The sequence below is a fragment of the Sylvia atricapilla genome, chromosome 5 (genome assembly GCF_009819655.1).
Source record: "Sylvia atricapilla isolate bSylAtr1 chromosome 5, bSylAtr1.pri, whole genome shotgun sequence".
In the NCBI taxonomy this organism is placed as follows: domain Eukaryota; kingdom Metazoa; phylum Chordata; class Aves; order Passeriformes; family Sylviidae; genus Sylvia; species Sylvia atricapilla.
The window spans coordinates 55442702-55469416 of NC_089144.1; the positions used below are offsets into that span (position 1 = coordinate 55442702).

At 41.0% G+C, this 26715-nt stretch overlaps 1 protein-coding gene across 1 annotated transcript in view; it reads right to left on the minus strand.

Moving 5' to 3' along the window:
* LOC136361547 (potassium voltage-gated channel subfamily KQT member 1-like) overlaps positions 1 to 26715 on the minus strand; it is a 409686-nt gene that overhangs the window by 308941 nt on the left and 74030 nt on the right. The window lies entirely within an intron of this gene.

Here is a 26715-nt window from a genome sequence, read left to right on the forward strand (position 1 = left end):
GGTTTTCCTTTCCTGTTTAGAGTTCTGTCATTTGCTCCATGGCACCTGTTAGGATCAGCATCACCTCTGTTATTCTCAACAAGAAAACCAAGCTTGCAATTTGAGCAAAACACAGGTCAGTGCTGGCTGCACCAGCCTGTGCTGGAAGGCAAATGGCGCTGATGGCTCTGAAGTGCAGGACAGTGACAGTGGCTTCATTTCAGGAGCCCAAGTCTCTACCTGCAGGCCTCCTGCTGCTTTTCACTTCCCAGCTTTAACAAAGCCTGTGCCTCTTTCACTCACAGAGTTACTCATCAGCCTGGGGATAGTTCCTGGCCCTCCAGCACTGGGGATCAGTTTCTCTGACATGAAATCAGAAAGAAAAAAGGAAGCATTATATTTTAGCCTGCTCTTGTTGAGAATCTCTGCTCATGCGGTCCCTGAGTAAAAGTGGTTCATTTGGAAAAAAAAAAAAAAATCACAAAGCGAACTTTTCTGCATTTTTGTTCATTTTGGAGTTTATGCCATGACCAATGTGCAATTTAACCTTTCAAGTTCAGTGCTTCAGTTTTCCCTTTGATTTCTGTTGACATAAAAGGCATTAAGTAGTCTGCCTTCAAAGAACAGCCAGTGTGGATATTTGTTGTTCAGCATGGTGGTCTTTGCTTAAATGGGCTGCTTCTTTTGTGTTTCCATTTTTTCTGTAGTTGACTTACTATATAAACATTCTGTTCTTAGCCTCCCTGTCTCACCATTCATCCTCACAAAAAATTATACAGCCTTGTATAAATTACTCTGGTAGCAAAGTGTAATATATCCCCAGAATATTTTCCATTTCTGTAAAAGTGTAAAATCACAGTGTTTCTAAAATTATTTGCAGTCACATCAGACACTATTTTGAGAAATTACCAATAATTAAGACATTAGAGTTGCACCAGCAATTCTACTCTCAGACTTTGGAGGAAATGGAAAACACATAAGAAGGTTAATTTCCTTTCTGAATTTTACACCAGGGACTACCTCTCTAGAAATTCCAAGTGGCTCAGTTATTATCCAGTCAAATTCAATTACATTTCTACCATGGTGACTTTCTTCTGTATTCATCATCCCCATATTAATTGCGTTTAGGGCATACATTTCTAAAATATCGTTCCCTTGAGCAAAGCGAGGAGGAAAAAGGCAGAAGCAACTTGTTTGCAAAGGCTGAGGTACAAAGCAGCTCCTCAGAGTGCTGTGGGCATGAGCTGTCACTGCTTCACACGCTGCACCAGCTGCTCCAAATTAATGCTGCACTCCCAAACTTAATAGAGATGTATTAATTTATGCTGCTTGAGAATCTGGGACAGATTTTTGGATCATCAAACATGCAACAAGAAGCAACTCCTCTGCAGTAATTCTGGATGGGACACTGGCCTGTGTTCAGGCTGAGTGTGGCTCATGGATTATAAATAGGATTCCTCATGGCTGCCTTCCACAAAAAAATGGAGATAAAGCACACCCAGAGCACAACCTGCATCAAGTACTGGGGTCACAGTTTAGAAATGACATCATGATGCTGCACTGCAATGAGAGTGTGTTGTTTTATCAGAGCTCCATCTCAAACATCATTCCTAAGACACTCCAGAGGTGCACAAAAACTCCTGTGGCATTACTGGAGATCCAGGACATGTTCCTGTTGCTGCTGGTGCCTGTTTTCCCACCATACACAGCACTGTGGTGGAAAGCTGGCAGCAGCATGCATTCACCCACACTGACAGTTCGGGTGGATAATGCCACTTGTTCTGGCTGCAAATTTCTGAGAAGCTTATGCTGAGGACTATGAGGGGTTTTTCACAATTCTCACCAGGAAACCACAATACCATGAAGTCCCATAAATCTTCTGGCAAAAGAGCAGACAGGACTTTCAAAAAGTCGAATATGGGGCAAACCTTTTTCCAGTTCATCCAACTTGTGAGCGCACAACCTACTGCTGAGCAAACACAACAGGACCCGGAATCCTTCCCTGGAGAGTTTGGAGGCTGCTGCAGTGCAAAGAATTTGGCAAAATCTCCTCTTCTCTGTCCTACCTGGGTGCCCAGCACAGCTACTTCCCAGCTGTAACAGGTTCTTGCTGGCTTTGCACCTGCAGCTCCTCCTGGCCTGCTGCTGGCCCTGGTAGCAACAGGAAAAACAGGTATGGCCACAGTGCAGCTGAACTATGCCCAACAGGCTCTGGCTTTTGGACGAGGGGCAAAGTGACACCACAGGACTCCAGCAGGCTTTGAAAGCACTCTTTGGTGCTGCCTATATTTGTAGAAGTATTGGCAGATTGCAGCAGAGAAAACAAAAGGGAGAAAAAAAGAGTAAATGCTGTGGACAGCAAAGGCCAGCATTCCACGTCACTGCAGCACCCTCGAGGCATCAGGGCTGTTGTTTTTATAAATGGATTTTGAATTTCCCATAAGGCTACTTAAGGAATCTGAAGGGCCATGTGAAAAAGAGAGAAAAAAAAAAAATTCTTCATGAGCCAGCATGGCCCTGTCTGGCAGGAATATTACTGGGATGATGTAGGACAAATGGAGACCAGGACAGTGCAGAGATGACATTGCACAGGTGCAGTTGTTTTTATTGCAGAAGTTTTAGACTGATTTACAGGCAGAAGGAAAAGATACAGGCCCACTTGGGAAAATTAGAAAGGAAGGCAACTGCCTTATGATTTATTTTTTTTTTTTACACTGCTGAATGGCTGTCTCTTCACAGCAAAGAAAAAAAAGAGAGAAAAATTAGAAAGGAACACAGAGAAAGTTGTGCTTGGGGAATAAATATGGCCCTGTATCACAGTCTCTGTGAGCGGGGAAGGCCAGGAGGACTTCATTCCCTTCCCAGTCTTTCCACTGGGTGAACTGTACAGCACACATCACTCTTTATGCACCACATTCCACCTGCAAAATAGAATGGCATCAACAGTCTCTTCTGTAAAGTGTTTTGAGACCTACTAGTAAAAAAAAAAAAAAAAAAAAAAAAAAAAAAAAAACACCAAACAACACTAACAAATCAGCACCCCCATCCAAAAAAAAATAAAATTCACCACCATGTACAATTAATTTCTTCATGCGAATTTCATGAGAACAGTGGTTGCAAACTTCCTGGCAGTATCACACTGAACAGTCTTTGCATCTGGTTACCGTGTTGTGATTCTACCGGGTCAAGGTGAGCTAAAATAAAAACTTGCTTTTCACACCATTTTTTCACCAACAGATCTCAAAACACTTTACAGAGGAGACTGTAATGAACACAACCTCACCTGAATCTTCACATTCTCAGGCTGAGCAAAAAATTGGTGTCAAACTAAGGAAAGGAACCCAGAAACCAAGAGTCCTGTTTTTCGTACTCTAACCAGGAAAGGAAATACTTTTCAAATAGAAAATTAACCTGACTTTTTCCCTACTCCCCTTTGGAAAACAAGGCAGTAAAACAAGCTTTTGTTTAGCCAGGGGAACTTTTATCTGCTCCAAGTCGGTTTTACAGCAGTAATTGCTATCTGCAACAGATCCATAAAAAGATAATACTCTACATCATGGCTTGTATCGCTTTTATTGTTTGTTGAATTTTAAATGCCATATCTGTACTTACAATAGCACAAAAGAGAAGAAGAAAAACAGATTGAAATTTAGACAGGTGAAAAGAATTCCTACCTACTACCAACACAGAGTAGGGCACATTACCAATAAATACAAGGTGGAAACACAAGGTAACATTCCAGTGGAGATACCCCTTAAATACAAAATTCAGTGGTCTCTGTGGAGCATTTGGGTGATCTATTATATGAATAAAAATGGAGATTTTAAACATGTGGGCAGGTAAACCTGTGTCATTCACCCCAAAGGATAAACATTCTCACCTCTGGCCTTTGGAGACTAAAGAGAAAGGAAAACCAGGGTCTTGTTTTTCTTGCACACCTCTCTGCCACTGTCACTTCACTAGAGTGATCAAGAGAAATACAAAAAACACACTCATGGATCAAAACCTTCCCTTCTACCACTCTTTTTTTTTTTTTTTTTTTTTTTCTGCTTGTGTCTCTTTATCAGTTTGTACAAAAATGTACAAAATTAGTTGGTTAATTGAGTAATAGCATAACTGTTTGAATTATTGAAGTGAAAAGTCACCAAAACAAACACATCCAGTCTGCTAATTTTGCTCGCAGTTTTTGAAGTGACATAATGCAGCTTCTTTTTAAAGCTTTCTTGGAAAAACAGCAATTTCCTGTGTTTATTTTGTCTTCTTATTTCAGAAAATTCCCTCTGATTTGTGGCAGCAGACTAAACCTACACGATAGAAAGTTTTTTACCCACAAGAGGTTTTCACTGATATGATCAATGGAGAAATAAAACCCTTTTAGTATCATTGCCTTCATAGATTTTTAAAGAAATATTATCACAGGCCTTTCCATGATTGTCATTCATGGTTTTAAAAATAATAATCTCAATGTTTAATTACTAGAACCATTGAATAAAAACTTATAATCTGCTTTGTACCTTAAATTCTGCCTTAAACTTGATCCATTTTATTCTGCTGAGCAGAATGGAAACTCATCTGGTATTTGTTATCTTGCAAGAACTGAGACAATCTGTAGAAGGGCTTTTCTACGTTTTTAAATTACAATAGCAGTGAAAATAGAGCTTTTACATGTTCACCCTATTGAAAAATGTATTTAATGGATAGCATTAAGCCAAGTGGATGAGATTGTAAGACATACAACCTGTGCTTTTTTACTTCTTGATTTTAAGTCAAAACGATCATATTTATAAATGAAAAGGTTAATTTTTTAATGGGCTTTCAGCCAAGGGGTACAGCCATCCTCTGGTAAAAAGACGTTTTTGTGACAAATTTTAAATAAACTGAAACAATCAAGTTACAAGCAATGAGGAGGAAAGAAAGTCGGGGACTACAGAATTAAACCCATCATCAAATTGCACAATTTGCTAAAAGCACAATTTTGTGACAAAGTATGGAAGGAGAGAAAAAGAAATAGCCTCAGTACAAAGTTTTCCTCCCAAAAAACCAATATCCTTCAGCCACAATATGAATCATGAAATGGAATCACAGAATATCCCAAGTTGGAAGGAAACCCCCAGAGACTCTATCTTTTTCTACTTTGGGATGTATAAACCCTACCAATATTGAGTGAGGATAACAGAGCAGTAAATTGCTCATATTTAGTACATACACCCAGTTTTATGACATAAGGAAGACCTGTGCTCGTGCCCTTCTCAGACAGACCCACCATCCTACTCATTTGTCTTTCCCCTACCTACACACTCACTGAGAAAAGCCTCACTATGAAAATCTTTCAAGTTTCTCAAGTCTTTTCCCAAAATTCACACAAGGTTGAAACAGAAAATTCTTACTACCAGATAATTGGAAGAGGCAATATGAATGCATAAAAGAAGTTTTTCTATATTTGTTTGCCACTAGCAAGAAGCCAGAAATAGAGATTCTACACACAACACTCCCATTCCCACAAGAAACATCACATTTCGTTTCCTTTTTTTGTTTGTAAAGTGAACTTGAGTGTCACCCACTGAAGCAAAAAATTAATTTATTACATTTATTTATTTATTTAAGCAACATAAATGTGCAGATGCTGCCCTTGCCACCCACAGACTCCTGACACACATACAGGTAAACTCCCACCAAACCTTCTGTTTGGAGGGCACCAGAGTGCTAACAGGTCTACAGTGAATAACAAAGCTCATAGTCACTGCTGTCACAAAAAGGGGGTAAAATTCTAACAAGAAACTCTTCAGGGGAGAAGGTCCTCCTTTGATACGAACACCACTTCTTCTAAGGCCTTCCAATGCCTATGATTCCTGTGATGGCTAAATATAGAGCATAATTTACTTCACAGATTTTTTGGCTCCCTGCATTATGAACAGACTCGTAGCCAGCTCCTGACCATCCTCTTCCTGCAGAAAATGCAAGGAACTCATGCCTAGAATTATTTGTTGCCATTGTGGGGCTAAAGAGTCAAATTGTCTCTGTGGAAATTTCTCCTGTTCCCACATCTCTGTGCCCTCTCCTCAGAGAAGCACTGCTGGGGAACACTCTGGGAACACTTTGCTTCCACACAAAGGCAGCAGATTCAGAATTAACTTAAAGGCAGACTTTGCCATGAAAGCTTTACAAATCTTCAGATACCAATACATTCTCCAAAGCTGCATGCAAACACCTTCATGAACTTGAGATCACTTTGAATCCATCCCACCATAATGTAAGGAAAATCCTATGCCCAGGGGAAAAAAAAAAAAAATAAGAGTAAGAAATGCACACAACACTGGGACTTCAAACCAAAGCAACAATTTGAGCTTACACACAGACACACTGAACTACAGCAAACACTAGCTGGTGGTGACAGTGATTGCATGTCTGGTGAAATGCGGGAGCTGGAGAGATTTCTGCTTTAAAGAGAAGTTAACACTGCACGTTGTTTTCTAATAGCTTCTGCTTCTAGACTCATGCAATACCTCTGGTTTTAATATCAGCCATCTGTACTAAACTCAAAATGTATCAAAGCTGTACATCCTTGAGATACAGAAAAAAATGAACTGTGGAACTAGCCACCATCCCAATGTCCTTTGTCTCTCATAAGAAACACAGGTGTCTGTCGCTAGAAAGGCAGCCAAGCTATAACATTTTGATTGCTGATACAAAGAAGAAAACCATTTTCTGCAGTCAGATTCAAAAATATTAAATCAGCTACCTTTAAAACACCTTTAAAAACTGGATGTGTCTTAATTTATATTTGCAAGGGTTAAAAGAAAGAAAGAATAAATCTTCTGCTACAGTTCAGGCTTCTACTTGCATGAACTGAGATTGTTCCTGGCTGTTGGTTATTAGCCTAAAAGTTGCTGGAATTTCAGGGCAGAGGTGGAAGAAAGAAGAATCCTATCTTTGCAAAACCTATGGATTCAAACTAAAAATAAACCCATCTCTCCCTTTTCCCTGAAACCCCTTTCTGCTTTTGTTTGTTTGTTCTGGATTATATCAGCCTCTTTTTCATGCTGGTGAATCATGTCTCTGTCACAGCTGATTCCATTTATCTATCCTGGGAGAAAACAAAAGCTAAAAATAACCCTTTTGGGGTTTCTGGTGGGTTTTGCATGAGAAGGGACTGAATATGTTCATTCCAAGCTTGTGTGTCAAAGTTTGGCTTTATCTTTGCCAGGGTTGATTTAACTAGTACCACTTAGGAAAAAAAAAAAAAAAAAAAAAAAGGCAGCTTTTTTGCTGTCCATAAAATTCCAAGTTGGCTAAAATTTAACAACATCTGCAACAAATAAAAAAGAAAAGCTTTTTACCATCCAAGTCAGTATGAAGAGTATTTTATTTGCAAGTGGGAGCTTTTACCCAAAAGCAATTTGCCATTTCTTGTAATAAACAGCAATGAAATGCACAGGTTCTGACAGGCTGGAGTATTTGTATTTAAAAGACTTTTTTTCCAACTTTGAAAAATTTTAACTGTGTAAAATTAATCATTAAATTCAGAATATCATCACAACCAATAAAGAGACTCAAAGGGAAAAGAGCATTTTCTCTGGACTAGGGAGGAAATCTTGCAGGAGCAGTTGTTTCCGAGATCTCCAGCTCTGTGTCAGAGTCTACTCGATATTACGGGAATTTGGTGGTTAAAGTGAAAAGAACAAGGGACTTTACAATATCAGCAGTTGCAGCAAAAGGGAAACAAACCATCAGCATGACTGAATTTTTATCTTTTTTTTTAAGTGTAGATTTTTAAATATATTTGGGGAATGCTGTAGAAAGATGCAGCATTAAAGAAATGGTGTTACACTCAAGATGACAGTCTACTTTTCTTTTTTTAAGCTTAACAACATTGCTGACTGTGGTATAGATGGTCACTTGCCAGGAGAAAGCTGTTAAACTCTATGGAGTCCACTAAGAAACATAGATTGCCTCGCACCAAAACAGCCCAGAAGTAAGAGATACATCTTCAGGAGTCATTAAAAGGTGGTATTTATTAAAAAGAATGCCATGTTGAAGTATATCCTCAATTACAACACTACTGAAAGTTGTCAGATTTGTTTTCACTCTACTTTCAGATCCTTCAAAAAATCCAGGCTGAAAACCGCAGGCGATGGAAGGCAGCAAATCAAGAACACCAAGTGAGACCTTAAGAAAACATCTCAGGGTGGGAGCACTTGGAGCTCTCCAGATGAAATCCCCAGAGCTCTCTGAAAATATCTCAAGGCCTGGTCGTGAAGTGTGAAGGGATTTCTGCAAACAAGATTCACCAAACAACCGAAAGTTCCTCCTGTTAGTCACTTGGCAGAGCTGCCCATGATATCACCACATTCCAGGCTCCTTAGGCTGACTGAGCTGGAAGCATTTGGGTTCATGAACTCCTGTCTCCCAGAGCCACTCCCAGCACACTTATCCTGATGGGGCCACGTCTAGCTTTTCCAAGTGTTCCAAGCCTCACCTCGAAGCGATTGTGGGCTTCTCCCTGTTATTCCTGCCACCCCAGGAACCCAACTGCTCTGTCCCATCTGTCACAAAATAGAAAGCAGTAGCTTTTCCGGAGTTTTCTGAACATGGAGGTGCAGTGACTGCAGCTTCACCAAGGTGTGGCTTCTCAGCTTCAAGCTGCTGTGTATTTATTACCAGGTCAAAGTTAATAGCAGAGGAAGAATGAAGTGTTACTTCGGAGGGACAATAGTAGCAAAATGTTGATGGAATGTATAATTTTACAAATGTACCCAGGTCACTTTTACAAAGATTTAAATTGTACTTGTTCAGCAGAGGAAAAAAAGACACGCAGTTTTCCATACCATTTCTTCAGACGTTTGTTTTGGGTGAAGAAAATAATTTGCTGTTGCATCACTGCCTAGAATGAGGCAAAATATGATCTTCCTGACCTTCCCCTTATGAATCAGCTACAAGACTGATCTACAAACCTACTCTGCAAAAGCTGCAAACAGCTACTGAAAACAGGAAACACTTATTTTGACTTCCAATAGCCTAGATAAGTTACAAAGGCTGATACGCAGAAGTTTTCTTTCCAAATAACCACATCTGATCTGCAAGTTCTTTATATTAATGTGGCACTGTTTTCCTGACATTTTTCAGCAGGTACCCATATTTTAGCTGCAAACTTGCACCAAAAGTCTGTGGAGGAGTTGTAGAGAAACTCATCCCAAGTTTGGAACAAACAGCAAGTTCTGCCACAGTCATCACATCAGAAGCTCAACTCTCCCATGCTAACACTGCATTCAGTTTTCAAAATTAAAAATGTCTCCGTTCACTTGCAACTCACAAATTCTAATTAGCAGCAAAAGTAAAGTCTGACACAGGGACACATCTCCACGTGGACAACTCTGCAGATCTGGAAAGTGCACAATGCACTCAGTAAATACAGGATTTTCCCCTATAACAATCTTCCTCTTTTTTACTGGTCCTAGCCAGTGCAACACAAGGACATTAAAAAAAATTCCAAATGTCCTTTTTCATCCATAGAGGAGGACAAAAGTGGGACTGGAGGATTTACTGTTGCTGGGGCATAGTAGGAAGTACAGGAGGAAAGAGTTTTTATTTCTAGCTGATCTCTAAAAATACTTATTTACTGCATGAGTAATGGGCTCTTCTTCCACTCCTGAAATCACCAGCATCCCAAAAATCAGTGCTTTTCATCCTGCAGCCTCTGTCCCAGTAGGAAGAGCTGGCACAAAGAAAGCAGTAACAGGGCCAGGTGGCAAGTCCAGGTGGGCTGTGAAAAAGTGGGGAACTGCCCAGATCTTTTAAGTTCCAAATAAGCTATGGCAGAGCAAAACTCCATCTTAAAGCTGTGTAGACAATAAAAAGGAATTCAAGAAGAAAGTTAATACTTTCTGATGCAGGACCGAAGTTGCCGTGGAAAAAACAGCTCTGCCTCTACTGCTTAAAAGGAGAGGTGTGAGGAAAGCGGAATATTTTAAGTCTAATAATTATGTGGATTACTTCTTGTCACTCAGTGCATAGGTCTCCCTAACCCCTGCCCGTCCTACTGCGCACATTCTGTTCCTTAGCCTGGCTCCTCGTCCAGTCAATCCTGGCACATCCCCGTTTCTTCACTCTGCCTTTGAACTGTGTTTCCATTTTGGCCAAATGTCTGATTTAACTCTGTGCAATGGGACTTTTTCATTCTGATTTTTTCTCTTTGAAAGAGCCCAGCTGGTGAATCTATAAAATAGCCTCATTCTCCCCTAGAGATAAATCTGACATAGGACAGTGTAGCTGAAGGCATTATTTTGTTCCTTCTTTGTCTGCCACTCCCTAGGTGGATATTAAGGTATTGCCCTTGAATTCCATGCTGTACATAAACATCTGATAATGCTGGAGTGAAAACACATCAAGATGCTTTGGGGTACATGCTTCAAATACAACTGCTTATTTTCACACTACTACCCTGGAAGAGAACTTTATAAATAAGGAATAGGAGGATCTCTCAGACTGAAGTTTACAACCTTGATATGTCATCTCAGTAGCATCCATTAATCAGTGTATTGTAATCCAGCTACTGACAAACAGAAACCATTAACGTGCCCATACATAAAGGTAAAGAAGAGGGCCAAAAGGTTTAAAAATTAAAAGAGTAGCTCCATAAAACTTGAAAGCCCACATGGGAAAAAAAAAAAAAACAACCCTTATTGTCAGAATAAGTAATTGTCCCAAGATAATTAAGGATTTCTTTTCAACTTTAATACTCTCAGCCACTTCCATGAGGTCTTTTGAAGGTCTTTAACCAGGTGAGTGATCTGTATAATATCTAGTGCTGAGAAAGGAGGAAAAGTGGGAGTGGAGAGGCAGCAGGGCAGAGGAAAGAGCCAGACAAACATTTTGAAGGCAGCACAGTCTTAGATCACTTCAAATTGATTATGAAACCACAACCCTGAGAGCAAGAAACAGTCAGGCTTTCTGTAATACATCAGTAAGATAACAGAGAAAGGACCTGGTGAAACAAAGTGAATCACTTGGTGAGAGGCATCTACTCTCAGCTTTGAGAGAGTCTTGATGGCAGATTGATGGTTTAAATATTGCTTCTACTTTTTGATGGGACTTCTTTTTTAATAATTGTATCAAAATTCCAACAGCTTACTCCCTTAAGTTACTCAAAAGCTTTTGGAGACCCCCCCCCACCCAGACAGGTATTTTACTCATAGGAACCAGTTTTCTTGAGCCACACCTTCCACAAAACTAGACCTAGATGAATCTTCATGTATCAATTTTTTTCTGAATCATAAAAAGGAAATGAAAATACACTCCTCTGATTCATCACTCATGGGAGTTCTGCAAGAAACCAATGTTAGTTCACCGAAACCAAACAAACACCGCCCCCCACCCCCCGACCGAAAGAAAAGAGGCACATCTGTGGCTTTTTATTATTCTTTGTCCAAAGAGGCCTAACTTTCAATTGTCCTAATCATAATTCCTGTAATTGTATTTCCTACTCCTTTTGTTTATTGAGACTCAATAGAATTTTCCTAAAATCCTCTTTTGTTACTACCTATTAACCAGCTGATTTTTAACACCTCATTTTACTCCCTTCTCTAGTCCCATTTTAGTCCTCTTGCATCACATTTCTTCATTCAATCCTAAAAAAAATAATAAAGCCGTACTATTAAAAAGTATTTGGAAGTTACACTGTCTTGCATTTTATTTCAATGGTTATCATTGCTAAATAAAAATTCCATATGAAGAGAAAGCTTCTGCTCCAAAGGCGCTATTGTTGTACTTCTAAAAGCATTTGTTGTGACCATAGAATGAGCACAGTAAGTTTGGACACAGGTAGAGAAGGGACATCAACCCCTTGTCACGCTAAGTGACAGACTTGCAAGAATTGACATTTTCTATTTAGCGCATTCAGAGTGAAGCTAAAAGTGTCACTAATTAGCTCAGGGTTTTGTTTTTTTGTTTTTTTTTTTTTTCTTTAAGGAACTTAAAGAACTAAGCAAAAATACAGAAAACCTACAAGAGCATTTCTTCGTATAGGAAAGGGAAAACTGCACAAAACCTCCCCACAGAGTCAAATTTCCAGTCAGGTGCCATATGTTCCCTTAGTTCACATCTCATTTTTGCTGGGAAATCAACATCAAACTTCTGCCTTTCTATGGAGATTCACTTGAATTTTTGCCAGTGAGTCAAAGCATTTTTCCCCTAAAAGAAAACACCTCACTGGCACCATTGACTACTCCCTCTAAAAATACTTTTAGCACAACATTACAGACATACTTTTGACAACTGTGCTTTTGGAAAGCAGCATTCTCTGGAGCAGACAGACAATGAAAGGTTTACTGTTCTAAAGACATGGTTACTGACTAAGAACAGACAGGTATCAACAAGAACCTGAAGATAAATGTTCACTTCTTGTCTGCATAATCATAAAAGATTTTACTGTCTATAACGAGAAGTCTGGATAAACGGAGTCATTTAGCTTTGTAACTCCCAGCATTTTTTAATACATCATCATTTCAAAGTTCTCTTGACTTTGACCTACAAACAGAAAACTAGAAAAAGATTTTATAAGAATTTTTCATGCTAGCCTTCTTGTCTTCTTGCCTCAAACTAAAAATTCGTTTAGAAAGCAGGGTTAAATTCTGCCTACATCAAACATTCTTGCAAATGATTGACATCAACAAAACATAAGAGCCATGTGATTGTTAAAAATAGAATTATAACAGCCCCATAGCTATGGTTAATACCAGACCAATTTTTACCATCCTTTGCTGTATAGATACTTTGCAAAACGGCATGTACAAATGAGGAATGAAGATGGGATTTTGTAGAAAATGCAGTTTGGCAGAACACCACAACAAACATGGCAAGCATTAGGTAGTGATCAAGCACTGTGTTTAATATTTCCATAATAATATGAAGGAAATGAAGATAAGGTCCGTTAGTTTGTTACTCAAAACTAAGGGGCAGATTTTAAGACACAGAAGACTAAACTTGGCTATCAGAATATCTCAGTGATAGAAAAACACACATTCACTGGTCTCCTTGGCATCTCCAAGGATGACAAAGCACAGATAGTCCAGTGATATGAAGAAGAAATTACAAGACCCAAAAATCTGTTTCCCATTTGTGATTTGGACTTTGTGGGTTGTGTCTGATCAAAAGGGTGTTCTCCCACAGGCTGCTGTGCAGTGTTCCCAAACCCCCACAACCCTCAGATCCTGCCTAACAGTGACTGCTACAAGACAGCTCCTGGACTGCAGCTCAGCCCCTCAGTACAAGCTTGTGTAAACACCAGGGCTTACAGCCCATTTAATAATTTGGGTTCAGAGAGCTCACGGAGAAAGTTAATCCACTGCACTTGGAGACTGAGCTGGCCTAATGTCCTAATATCAGAGTTCCTCAGATTTCTCCCTACCTCTGTGCACTTCCACTGCTGGCTTCAGCAGCACAACTGCAGATTTCACCTGCCAGAGCACAGCTGGGGGTTAGCCCAAGACAGGCCAGCTGTGTTTAAACAAAAGAACTCAAATGAGAGCTAACAGTGTAAACCAAAAGACCTTGGACTTAAATTGCTTCCTTCACTTTCCTACCCTCCCCCCCTCAATAAACTAAGGCAGTTTAAAACAGGTTGATAAGAAAGCCATGGGCACAAGTAGGAAGAATATTTCTTTATTAAAGATGGGGTCATCCACCTGAATTGTCAGTCAATTCTGCCCTGTCTCTTTGCTACGCACACAAGAATACTGAAACCAAAGAACAGACCGAAACCCATTGCCTGGGGAGAAGCACAGTTGTTGTCACACTGCGATACTGATATTCACCTTGCTCAGACTAGAAGAAAAAAGGATAGGAGAAGCAGTGAGGAGAATGGTGATGTCATGAATAGCAAGTTCTTTAATGAGCTCATGCCCCTTCTATTTGTGAAAGAGATAAGCACTTTCTGAACAAGGAACAGGGCAAAGATAAGATTAAATAACCTCCAGCTCTTCATTAGCTCATGCATTAAAGCGTCACAATGCTGAAACTGGAGATTTTGGAAATGTTCATTATTAGGGCTCAGCTGATAAAACTGAAGAGAGGATGAGTGTGTGATAATATGAGGATTTTTTTTCTCAATTGCTGTAATTTTCTTGTATAATACTTGTCTGAGATAAATACTAAATGGATAAAATAAGGGCATATATTTTGGGTTTATATTTCCAATTTGGTGGCAGAGGTCTGAGGTATGGGCTGTAGTAAAGTCTTTAATCCAAACATCTGAACTAAGGGTCATATTTTGAGCACTAGAGGACTCCAAAAGCTTTACAATATGCTTATGAAAATACCAAAATTTTTAAGAAGTTCTACATTCATCTGTGAGATATTTGCTTCCTGCATCAATTAAACCAGCTGGTAAAATCTGCTAAACTGTGGCTAGGTGTTTATCTTTTGAAGGGGAAGAAATCTGCCCTTACGAACAAACACTGAAATTTTATTTCACTCTAGGCCACCCACAGTGTGTTTACTCATCACACACAGAGACTTGCTATAAAGTAAGCAGGAGGATAATTCTGCCTTAATTTTCAGGGTTTAATACTATGCATGAGTGATAAAATTAAATTTAGACTCCAAGTAAATATCCAGGGGTTCAAGCACACCAGTTGGTTTGCTTTCACAACCAGGCAAACAAACAACAAAAGAAATCTAACAAGGTGTAATATAATACCACAGGAAAGAGAGACCTCTGTAAGTCAGAGTACAGACAAATTTCACAGAAATCCAATAGCTACCTATGTGGTTATAGCTCCAAACCCACATGGTTCTATCTCTAAGCCTCTGTTTAATCAAGTACATACAGGGCTGACTGTAAATTGGAAGGGAATGGAACCCCCTTTATCCTTGTTATCGATTACATCCAGCAGGGAGTTGCTGTGAGGTCGCTGGGGAGATGTGCTGATAACAAAAGACAAAGATTTCTCTCCAAGTTCTGCAGATGTTACACATTCTTCCTGGGAAAAGTCTAAGGCCATCTGAGGACACAAACTCAGATTTTTGACCAGCCAGAGGCAAAACTCAGCTTGAAATAGAAGTCAGAGCTCAGTCCAGGCTCCTCAGCACAGTGAGCAAAGTCAAATTTTGTTGTCCAGGGCTTTTGTCAGACATGCACATATACACACACTTCACCCACCCCTCAAAAAGGAGAGGAAGCTGCAGGGACTGGTGACAGGATGAGGGGGTTATGAGGGGAGCCCAGGTGAGCTCTGAAGTGACCAGCAAGATGTGCGAGGACGCTCTGGGTGAGAATGAGAGGCCCTCAAATCTTCATCCAGACAGGTGTTGCTTTCTCTGCTTCCATTTCCCCCCATCTCAGCCACAAGCTTCCCAGCTCCTGTCCACTTCTCTACCACAAACAACAGACCCTGCCCTCGCCAGTCACACTGCACCAGTCAATCTGCCATCCTGAGGAACTGACTTGCTTCCTGTGCCTCAGGAGCTGCAGGGGGAAAAGAGACAAGCATGAGAAGACAAAACAGGCTCAACCCATTTGTGCTGCTGAGAGAAAATTTGCCACGAAGAAATTCTCCCTCACTGACAGAGCAGTGCTGTATAGAAAGAGCAGGGGCAATTAGCTCAATAAATTGTACCTTATTTTACTTAGAGCTGACTTTGGGTTTCCCTGCAAGAGGGGGCAGAGAGAGGATTTGCAGTCAAAACCCTCAAGGTACCACAGCCCTTCCTTGGCTAGCAAGTTCCTCTTGCCCAGTGCTTGTTAAACACTAACAGGCTTGTTTTCTCAATTAAAATTTAATCAGAGCTTGGCAGGTGGACAACAATAGACTAACAGAAGCCTTTCACTCAAGGTTAGACAGAAAAGATTATGCATAGAAATCAAACTGAAACTTTTCCTACAATAAAAAAACCAAACCAGTGACAATTCTTTGTCAAGATGAGAAAGGATGTAAAACTTCCATGAACTACAAAATTCAGAAATGAAGTATGAAATTTACAGCAGCCACAGTATCAAAGGAGTAAGAAAAAAACTAAACACAGGAAGAGCACTTGCTTTGTTTATCTGAAATCCCTGGTAAATGCTGCAAGTTCCACACATTTCAGATTAGAAGCAATTTGGTTTTTCAATAACAAAGTAGCCAAGTAAGCACAGGAACACGTCAAAACTAGTTTACATTGTATTATTGGATTTGGATTACTGCAGGGACAAATCACAGAACCCAATGGGAGGAATCCTTCAGTGGCAACTGCCAGAGCAAGAGAAATCAGCATAGGAACAGCTTCAGCAGCTCTTGGAGCTTAGTTTTCAAGCATATTTTTTATACTAATGAGCACCACACAATTGTAGACAGCTAACTAGGAAAAAAAAAAGAAAAAGAAAAAAAAAGATTATCTATTATTCTTATTATTCTTGCCAGTGCCTGTGTGTAGGCAGCCTGAGTGACTAAAGGAGGGAGATAAGTATCAGTGAGTTATGAAAAATGCCATTACAGCAGGCCAGGAGCAAACAGGCAGAGCACTGGGAGGAACAGAACTCAATATAGCGTGCAATGACTGTAAGCTTCAGTGCCCACATACTAAGCTTTCTGTACTGTAATGGTCTGATAAATTCATTTTGACCCAGAGACCAGAGATAAATTGTCTTAGCAATACAAACAAACAGCTAAGCAATTAGGGCAAAGTTTTTTGAGAACGTGGTGATAACATCTAGAAGCATTGTTGGGCAAGGGGGAAAGGCAGCCCTGGAGAGAGGGGGTTTAATCTGGAGGAAAAGAGAGAGTATAATGGCTTCTCCAAATTGCAGAGCACTAAAAGAAAAAGCAGACAAGCAACTGGCACTGGTATTTGTCTGGCATCTATTTCAGTGTATCCAACCTGAAAAGCAACTTTCATTGTCCCCATTTGGAGTTCATCAGGTTTTGGCCTATTAAAAAGATTTTACATGTGCAGCTGTGAAAGTGTCAAAGCTGAGAAATCCATGAGGAACCATCAGGTTTTATAGAATTGAAATAGTTTAAATTTCCTGAAAGTAACTTATCAAATGGAGTTTTCAAGCACAGAGATTGATGCAGAGGTCAAATGACCAAAGCAGAAATTTCACATATCAGCCCTATTTAGGCACAGACATATGTTAGTTGCAAAGCAGAACACTGGCTGCAACAATTTCATTGCTTCCCAGGCAGAGAAACAGTAGTAATTAATATTTAACCCAAATTGTGTGCTGATTTACCAATTAGTGTTTCAGCATTACTTTCAATCTACACAATCAAATCTGGTATAGTACATATTAAAAAATGAGTGAAATTTCAGGTCTAGAATACATCCCTTCAGTTTTGCTAGGGCCACCCAAGAAAAGAGCCATGAGAAGGTAGAAGATGATCTCACAAATTAGGATAAATTTTCTTGAGAACAGTAAGAGGGTTTTAACAGACATGCCTGCTCATTGCAAAGCACCTAAATTTTATTTTAGATAGGAAATATGGAGGAGATCCATTCACATTCTACTTTTACTGCAGCTGAATGACCAGCAGTCTCAGAGATCACTGAACGAAGAGAATTAGTATTGTTTTTAAACACTCAATGGCATTTGCTTTACTAAAGAACTTCCTTTTCCCTTGGAAGATTTTTCTTTCAAGCACAATTTAAGAGAAAATAATAATAATTAAAAAAAATAATCAGTAAAACCCAAAAATTCATGAGAAGTATGTTTGGAGCTGCCATAAACAATCCGTAGCCTTTAGTCTATCCCACAGAGCAGAAGAAGCTCCAGTGACTCAGCCAAGTCATGAGAAATGCAGTATCCTTTAATGCACTGAAAGCATTAACTACCACTTGCAGTTTGTGAGTTTTTGTTTATTTTCCAGCTTGATGCTGGCTCAGAAATGATGTCTGTAGGAGCAGCATGTCAGACAGACACATCACCTCTTCAGAGAGGAGGCTGTGAGGATTAACAGTGATTCTGTCAAGTGGAAGGCAGCATTCTGGCTCGCAGGGCTGCTGTCCCTGCTCAGAAGGACAGCGAGGTAACACTCAGCTCTTCTTCACCTCAAATTAAAGCTTCCTGCCTTAGAACGGTTGTTTTTTAGCTCAGCTCTACCCTCTCCAAGTTCTAGCCAAAAAATGGTGTCTTCACGCCTTCAAGCTTTTCTCCATCCTGTTCTGACCCTCATGGCTCCTGCACTCCCTGTTCTGCTTTTGGTTGTAGGAGATGGGCGCTGCCTCGGCCACGGGAGCAGCCACGGAAGGAAAAGGGGAGGACAACAGACAGAAACAATTTCTAAAGTGCTTCTTGTGTTGAATGCTGCCAATCCAAAGCACGCCCTGTGCTTGGTCGATGGAGCTCCACCATCCTCAGCAATGGCCCGAAGGTCTAGGCTGCAGGCACCAGGGATTCCTCTCCCTGCTCCTCCTTTGCCTCCGGGTATTTTACACAAGCAGACAATGAACACAACCAGGTGCCTACAACCAGGGCAGGCACAGGAACAGCTCAGCCACATCCCAGTGAACCTCACAGGAGAAGTGCTAAAACGCCAAGGATTGCAAAACCACCAGATCAGGGGGAACACCAAACATATGCCCTTTGGTGATTTCTACTCAAGAGACACAGTCACACGTCCCTGTGCAGTGCACCCACCCAGGGTTTTGATCCTCCCCTCCCCAAAACACGAGTGCCACACATGGCACACTTTAATTTTGCCTGGAATTGACAGGCTGGGGTGGTCTGATACCAAGGGTTGCACTGTCACCTCCAGCAAAGAACACCCTTTCATGTTGTGCTTTTCCAAACTTCCATCACAGCTGCATGTAGAGGCAATTACAATGTTGTCAAATGTCACAGAACTAAATATTATTCTAACTCAAATGTAAACTAAAACCTTGACAAATTCTCACATCCAAACAAATTACAATGTGATTCCCCTTTCCCTGGCTTTGTCCTCACACTACAGAAAACAGGTGCCAGTACTGGAGACCAGGAATCCAATCCAGCACCCTGCACCCCTTCCAATAACAAATGTTCGAGGTGACAATTTTTTTCTACTTTCTAACTTGCTACCGAGATCAATTATTTCTGTGTAAAGCAAAGCCACAAACGCGAGGCTTTAATTTTATCTGGAAACAGATGCATTCTTTGTAAACTATTTCTTACCCAAGACAGATATTTACAGCCATACATCCCAGAGTCCCTTCACACCTCCGCCATGAAAACTTCTATTCACACTTGAAAATTCTGTGAAATTATTAGAGAACTCATTAAGAAAAAAAAAATCAATTCTAGAAAATACTTTGTAGAAGTTTCTGTTTCCAAAGCAACCTTTTAAGTCAATCTTTTCCATCAGATCTGGCAATTCTGCTGCATAGAAGTTTATGTGATAATATGCATTCTGTTCTTTTTTGACAGCCTTCAGTGGGCTGTTACAACAGTCTCTTTTGCAGAATAGAAAGCCTAACCACCACACCAAGCTGAGCTTTTGGGGGTTGGTTAGATTTCTCATCAAACTGATGTTTAAGCATAGTAGGGATTTTTCTTAGTGTAGCAACTTGCCAATTTAACATTGGGAAAATTCAGATGCAGAAAAATTCTATTTCTAAGTAAGCTTGCTGAAATGACAAATGGGATTTGGAAAGCAGAAAGGGACGTTTCTGTTTCTCCTGCGTTATGGAGCAGTGCCCTCCACTGGCCAAATGTTCTCACTTTTTGAATAAAAGAGCAAAAATACACGATGACCAGAATGAAACCTCAAAAATACCTCCAACCCCCTTCAGAATCAGTGTCAATTACTTCTAAAAGGTGATTGCATAATGGCACCAATTTATACTAATGCTAGCCTTGCTTTCATATCCCGTTGTCACAAAAATACTTGGGGTGCTGAAATAAGTTCTAAAGCAGCACTTTTAAAGTGTTCCGAATTAGAAGTGACAAGACAAAAATGGGTACTGCTAAAAAGGGCAATTTAACACAAGACCATACAGTGGTAAAAAAGGATAGAGCCAGATTAGCAATTACTACTGCCTATTTCATTTTCACTATTTAACCTATTTTTTTTTCTGTTCAGAATTGACAGATGCTCATTAAAATACCTCTTTGAAGCAATTAATAATGTTTTGGAGGGCCATGCTGAGGGCAGAACCAGTTGCATCAGTAATACATGTGTTCAAGGCACTTGAGAGTGGGAATTAGCGTCAAAAGCCAACAGACAACGAGAAACGTGGAAACAAGATGGGTATAGATGCATGCCCTTCATTCATGGTACTGTGGGTTACCCCAGGGACACTATTTTGGTAATAAAAGTGTTATTCCTGAGTTTATAGTCAGTTCAATTATGCTAAACAAGACAGCAATCCAATCACTAGGTAGTAAATATAAATAACAGAGTGTACAATATATAGACTACAGAAAACATATATCGCTTATATATACATACAATATATTATGCATATCGTATAATACATATGACATATATATAGAATATTAATTCTTATATTACATAAATAAAGCATGGTCTGTCTATTGTATATACACAATACGTATAACCTCCTGACGACGTGGGTTACATCAGCGCCACAGGTCGCCTCGGTCACGCAGGTTGCCGCAATTCACACGCGTTACGCTACACACGAAGGTTACGCCATTTGTGTAAATTTCGCCAATTGCGTAAATTACGCAATCGATGTAAATCGCGCCGGCTGCCTAAATTACACAGACTGCATTCGGCGGGATCGGGCCGCTGGTGCCAAGGGGAACTGTTCCTTCCATAAGATTAAAAGCAATAAACTAGAGGGGGAAGCGATGCTAAAATACAAAGATCAGCGGAGCTGGCAGAGACAGACCAAAACCATAAAAAACTGAAAAGCGCTCAGTGTTACAAGTTGCACAGTTAGATTTTCAAGCAGAGAAAGAAGGACAAAAATTAAAAATATTCTTAAAACCCTGATAAAACCTTCACTACTAGCTACAGATACCGGGAGGCTGAAAGTCACAAGATGGCTTTAACATCCTCTTTTTCACGAGCTTAACGATCCTTTTCTTCGACAACACCTCATGGAAGCTGTAAGCCTTAGCAGAAGGTTTACCATTTGTCCCATACGCTTTGAATAAATTTTCTCTTAATGAGCAATGAAGGAAATTTGTCATATTTCATATCTGCCAATCATTAACTAACCTATTTCTTCTGAAAAAAAAATAAACCCAAAAGAAAACAAACAAAAAACAATCCAACACTTTTGCTAAACTTGTTTTTAAAGAGAAAAGCTAGATTCCAAGACTAACCATGAAGCATCCCCCTCCTTCGAATGCAACTTTGATTTTCCACCCCAGTACACAGCAGCGCCCAGGGCAGCCCCCAATCCCTGCAGAACCCAGCTCTGGTAAGGTGGGGAGCAGCTTTGGTCTGTTCTTCCAGACAGCCTGGAGCAAGCACAAACACCACCAGACAAAGATAACCCAAGGCCCTGGCTTCATTACCTCCCAGGGAGAGAAACAGGAGTAATTAATACTTAACCCAAATTATGTGCTGATTTATCACAGAGTCTTTTTGGCATGGCTTTCAATCTAGACAATTAAATATGGTATAGTATATCTAGAAACAAGTGAAATTTCAGGTCTAGAATACATCCCCCTTCAGTTTTGCTAGGGCTACCCAAGAAATAGCCATGGGAAGATAGGATTAATCAGACACATCATCATCTTTTTTGCAAACACCTTGTACACAATAAGAGGGTTTTAACAGAGATGCCTGCTCATTGCAAAGCACCTGAATTTTATTTTAGACAAGAAGAAAGATGAAGGATATCCATTCACATTCTACTTTTACTGCAGCTGAATAACCAGGGGTCACAGCATTCACTGAAGAATGAGAATGGCTGTCGTTTTTAAACACACAACCAAGATGCAAATGGCATTTGCCTTACTAAAGAACTTCTTTTTCCCTTGGAAGATTTTTCTTTAAAGTGGAATTTAGGAAAAAAGTATTTTTCACAAAACTTCGAAGACCCAAAAAACTTCATGAGAAGTATGTTTGGGGCTGCCATAAACAATCCGTAGCCTTCAATCCATCCCATAGAACAAAAGCAGCTCCAGTGACTCAGCCACATCATAGGAATTCCAACATCCTCTCACGCAGTGAGAGCATGTCTGGCTTCATTGGCTACTATGTTGCACTGTACAAAAGTCTGTAAAAGCCACCGGAATGAAATGAGCAATTATTTCTATTTCAGGAAGGAAAGGCACCTGACCAGGAAATACAGAAGAAGACTGGATAGAGATTGGCAAATAAGGCAAGACTGCAGCAACCCTTGATAATAGACAAATTAACACTTAAAAAACACAAAAAAATTTCTGCCTCCTTCGGTCTTAGGTTAAGTGGACAGCCTACCTGCTTCCTGCCTAGAAATGTAGTTCAAACTCCAACCCCTTTGTTTCTATCAACTCCACCATGAAAAACCATCACCAAATGATGCCCTTTCCATTGATGATCAGTGTATTATTGTTCAGATTAGCATGAAAGTTCCAAAGTAGATTTTCATCAGATTTGCCATGATGAAATACTAAAGAAATCACCCAGAATTCGCATTTTCTAACTACAGAACTGCTCCTGACACATTAATAGTTTTGATTTGTCCTCTAATGCACCCATCACAACTTGTCACTTAACCACAGTGGCCTCTCTACACTTTCACTTGCAATTTGTTTCTTTTTTTTCCCCAGCTTGATGCTGGCTCAGAAATGATGTCTGTAGGAGCAGCATGACAGACAGACACGTCACCTCTTCAGAGAGGAGGCTGTAAGGATTGACAGTGACTGTCAAGTGGAAGGCAGCATTCTGGCTCGCAGAGCTGCTGTCCCTGCTCAGAAGGACACCGAGGTAACACTCAGCTCTTCTTCACCTCAAATTAAAGCTTCTTGCCTTAGAACGGTTGTTTTTTAGCTCAGCTCTACCCTCTCCAAGTTCTAGCCAAAAAAATGGTGTCTTCACGCCTTCAAGCTTTTCTCCATGCTGTTCTGACCCTCATGGCTCCTGCACTCCCTGTTCTGCTTTGGGTTGTAGGAGATGGGCGCTGCCTCGGCCACGGGAGCAGCCACGGAAGGAAAAGGGGAGGACAACAGACAGAAACAATTTCTAAAGTGTTTCTTGTGTTGAATGCTGCCAATCCAAGGCACGCCCTGTGCTTGGTCGATGGAGCTCCACCATCCTCAGCAATGGCCCGAAGGTTTAGGCTGCAGGCACCAAGGATTCCTCTCCCTGCTCCTCCTTTGCCTCCGGGTATTTTACACAAGCAGACAATGAACACAACCAGGTGCCTACAACCAGGGCAGGCACAGGAACAGCTCAGCCACATCCCAGTGAACCTCACAGGAGAAGTGCTAAAACGCCAAGGATTGCAAAACCACCAGATCAGGGGGAACACCAAACATATGCCCTTTGGTGATTTCTACTCAAGAGACACAGTCACACGTCCCTGTGCAGTGCACCCGCCCAGGGTTCTGATCCTCCCCAATCCCGAGTGTCGCCCGTGCCCTCGCCCGGCGGTGACAGACTCGGCCGCTCGGTTGCCACGGTTACCGCGGTGCCCGCGCGCCTTACGCCGGTGACGCGGATAACGCCATTCACGAAGGTTACGCCAATTGCGTATATTACGCAATCTATGTAAATCGCGCCGGCTGCCTAAATTACACAGACTGCATTCGGCGGGATCGGGCCGCTGGTGCCAAGGGGAACTGTTCCTTCCGTAAGATTAAAAGCAATAAACTAGAGGGGGAAGCGATGCTAAAATACAAAGATCAGCGGAGCTGGCAGAGACAGACCAAAACCATAAGAAACTGAAAAGTGCTCAGTGTTACAAGTTGCACAGTTAGATTTTCAAGCAGAGAAAGAAGGACAAAAATTAAAAATATTCTTAAAACCCTGATAAAGCCTTCACTACTAGCTACAGATACCGGGAGTCTGAAAGTCACAAGATGGCTTTAACATCCTTTTTCACGGGCTTAACGATCCTTTTCTCTTGACAACACCTAATGTAAACTGCAAGCCTTTGCAGAAGTTTTACCATTTGTCCCATTCACTTTGTATAAAATTTCTGTGTTAATGGACAGTAAAGGAAATTAGTCATATTTCATATCCGCCAATCATATGATAACTGATTTGCTCTGGGGAAAATAAAAACCACAAAGAAAAATCAAACACAAAAAAAAAAAAAAACACAAACACGCCAAAAAAAGCAAAACAACCCCCAGCAAACCAACTCACCCCCAATCAACCAACTCCTGAACAAAGAAACAAACCAACACTGCTCCTAAGCTCGTTTTTAAAGAGAAAAGCTAGATTCCAAGACTAAGGGTCTCACTTTCCCCCATTAAAAGAGGTTTGTTTTACATCCATTGCTTCACCTCAGGTCTATCTTTTCCCCCCTCCTCAGGGTTCCCTTGATTGTTTAGCAACCATATTTTAATGCTGGTGCTTTTCCTGATGTTTTTGTAGGTTAAATTTCCCCTGTACAATCTAAGAGCCAGTTTTGTGTTGTGAGCTCAAAATAAAATCTCCTAAAAAGGAGGTGGGAACAGCGGATAGCAGGTTGCTTCCACATTCTGGTCTGTGCTTCTGAATTACTTTAAGACCTCACACTGAAGCAGTGAGCCATTTTCACAGCCACAGGACAGACACAGGGATGCAACACAAGTGCCTCCATGCTTTCTAAACCTCTGCAGAGCACGGCTTTAGCCAGGGGTGGGTTGAACCCAAGGCTGCTAAGCACAGCCTGACTCTGCTGTGGGCAGACTCTGAGAAGAGCAACTGCTGGTCTCACTCTCAGCCCATGAAACGCGATTCAGCCCCACTCTCCCTGCGGGGAACAGGTGGAGCTCTCAGCTCCTGTTCCAGCTGAGGAATTCCTGCTCAGCTGTCCCCCGAGGGCAGCCACAGCTCACAATGGGCACTGTGAGCACATCTCACCTGCCAGAGGTTTCCTGCAGGGCTGAGCTGCAGCTCTGCCCTGCTCCTACCACGGGACCAGCTGGCATTCACCTTGGTGTGACCTCAGCGAGCCACAAAATGCACACTCAACCACAGTTGCTTAACCATGCTGACATATAGAATTTCGAACTTTTGCTTTTCCTCACAGTGGAAAGAACTTTAGACACCACAGCTTTAAACCACAGAGCTCTGAAAAACAAAAACAGGATGTCTCCTCTAATACCGCTGCTGTGTATGTTTTTTTTCAGAGGCTGTGCTATCTCAGACCAGGTTGGTGTACTCTTTCAGTGCACTCTATTGGCCAAATCCCCTTTCCTGATGGAAGGTTAACTCTGGTGTGTATGACAGAAGATGTTGTCATGACTAAGGGTTCATGTCATCACAATAAAAAAAGAACCAGCTGGAGATAAAAAAATTAAAATATTGAGTCTTGAAGTCACTGGGTTCTCCTTTACTCTTGCAGAACTCCAGTGATGCACTGATGGAGTCCCCTTCTGACTGTTCATCAGAGACTTTGAAATACTAGCTGAGTAGTTACATCAGGCAGTGAGACATCAGTCCAATAATTTCTTGCTAAAAATAGAACTACTCATCAACTGATTGAAATTAATATAGTTATTTCATATACAGTTATATTTTATAACTGATTCATCTCTGACAATATCATTTTTATTCAACTTTGGACACCTCAGAAGCAGGCATTATCAACCAACACAACTCTACCAGGTCAGCAGCACAAGGGATTTTTGGCCCCTGAGGAAATGGACCAGAGATACTCAGCAAGAACTACAGGAAGCCACAAAGTTATAAACTGAATGTGATGCTTTTGTCCCCTGGCTCAGGAGCTGCTGACATTTGTGCAGAGCTCACCAAAAACAAACATCATCCCAGCTGTCTAAGGCATCCAAAGTAGCTGTGTTTCTACAGAAAGGTGTCTCAAGCGCCATTTCCCAGCTTGATTTTACTGACAGCTTCTCCCAGGGCAGCTGAGCTTCTCCAGCCTTGCATGGACCACTCACATCAGAATTCCACAGGTGGATGTATCCACTCACCACTGAGACCTGGGCAGTGCTGCAACACACTGAACTTGTTTGCTTTCAGGCAAATATCACCTTAAACAACAATATCAGCAGTTTTCAAGCAGCCTGGGGCGTGCTTGGCAAAACTCAAGTTGCTATGACACAAAGCTGCTACACACGTGTAGGTTGATGCAACAGGGGTTTGTTTGCCTAAGGCAACGAGGCTCAAGGGTAGGAAATCTCTTTTCCTGGGATATCATTTGCCCTTCCCACGCAACAGAGGGAATCTGTAAGAGAGTGTGGCCTAAAGCAAAGTTTATGTCACCAGAGAGCATCTCTGCTGTCATCCATCCACAGAGCTGACTTCATAAGCATCTACTCTTCACATTTCAGAAAACAACCCCCGAAACATTACATTTGTAAACCTGGCACCATGTTTAATAATCAACGCAGGAGGCCTAAAAATGACCAGTTACAGACTTTGAAATAAAGGTTTACTGCAGGATTGATTTTGTAGCTTAAAACACTTGAAGACAAACAAAACTTGAGCTTTTGGCAGCTCCACAAAGTCAAATTCGAGTTCACAAAGCGCCTCATGTGAAACTGTCATCATGGTGGGACTCTGGCATGAACTAGTATGTGAAATCCAAGTTTTCATGTATTTTGCAAGTTGGGAAGGCTCACTGTCTGTTCACATACGCACCCACACCCCCTTTTGGCTGAATTTTACTCTTGGAACACTTCTGTCTAATCATTGACTGCTTTTATGACTC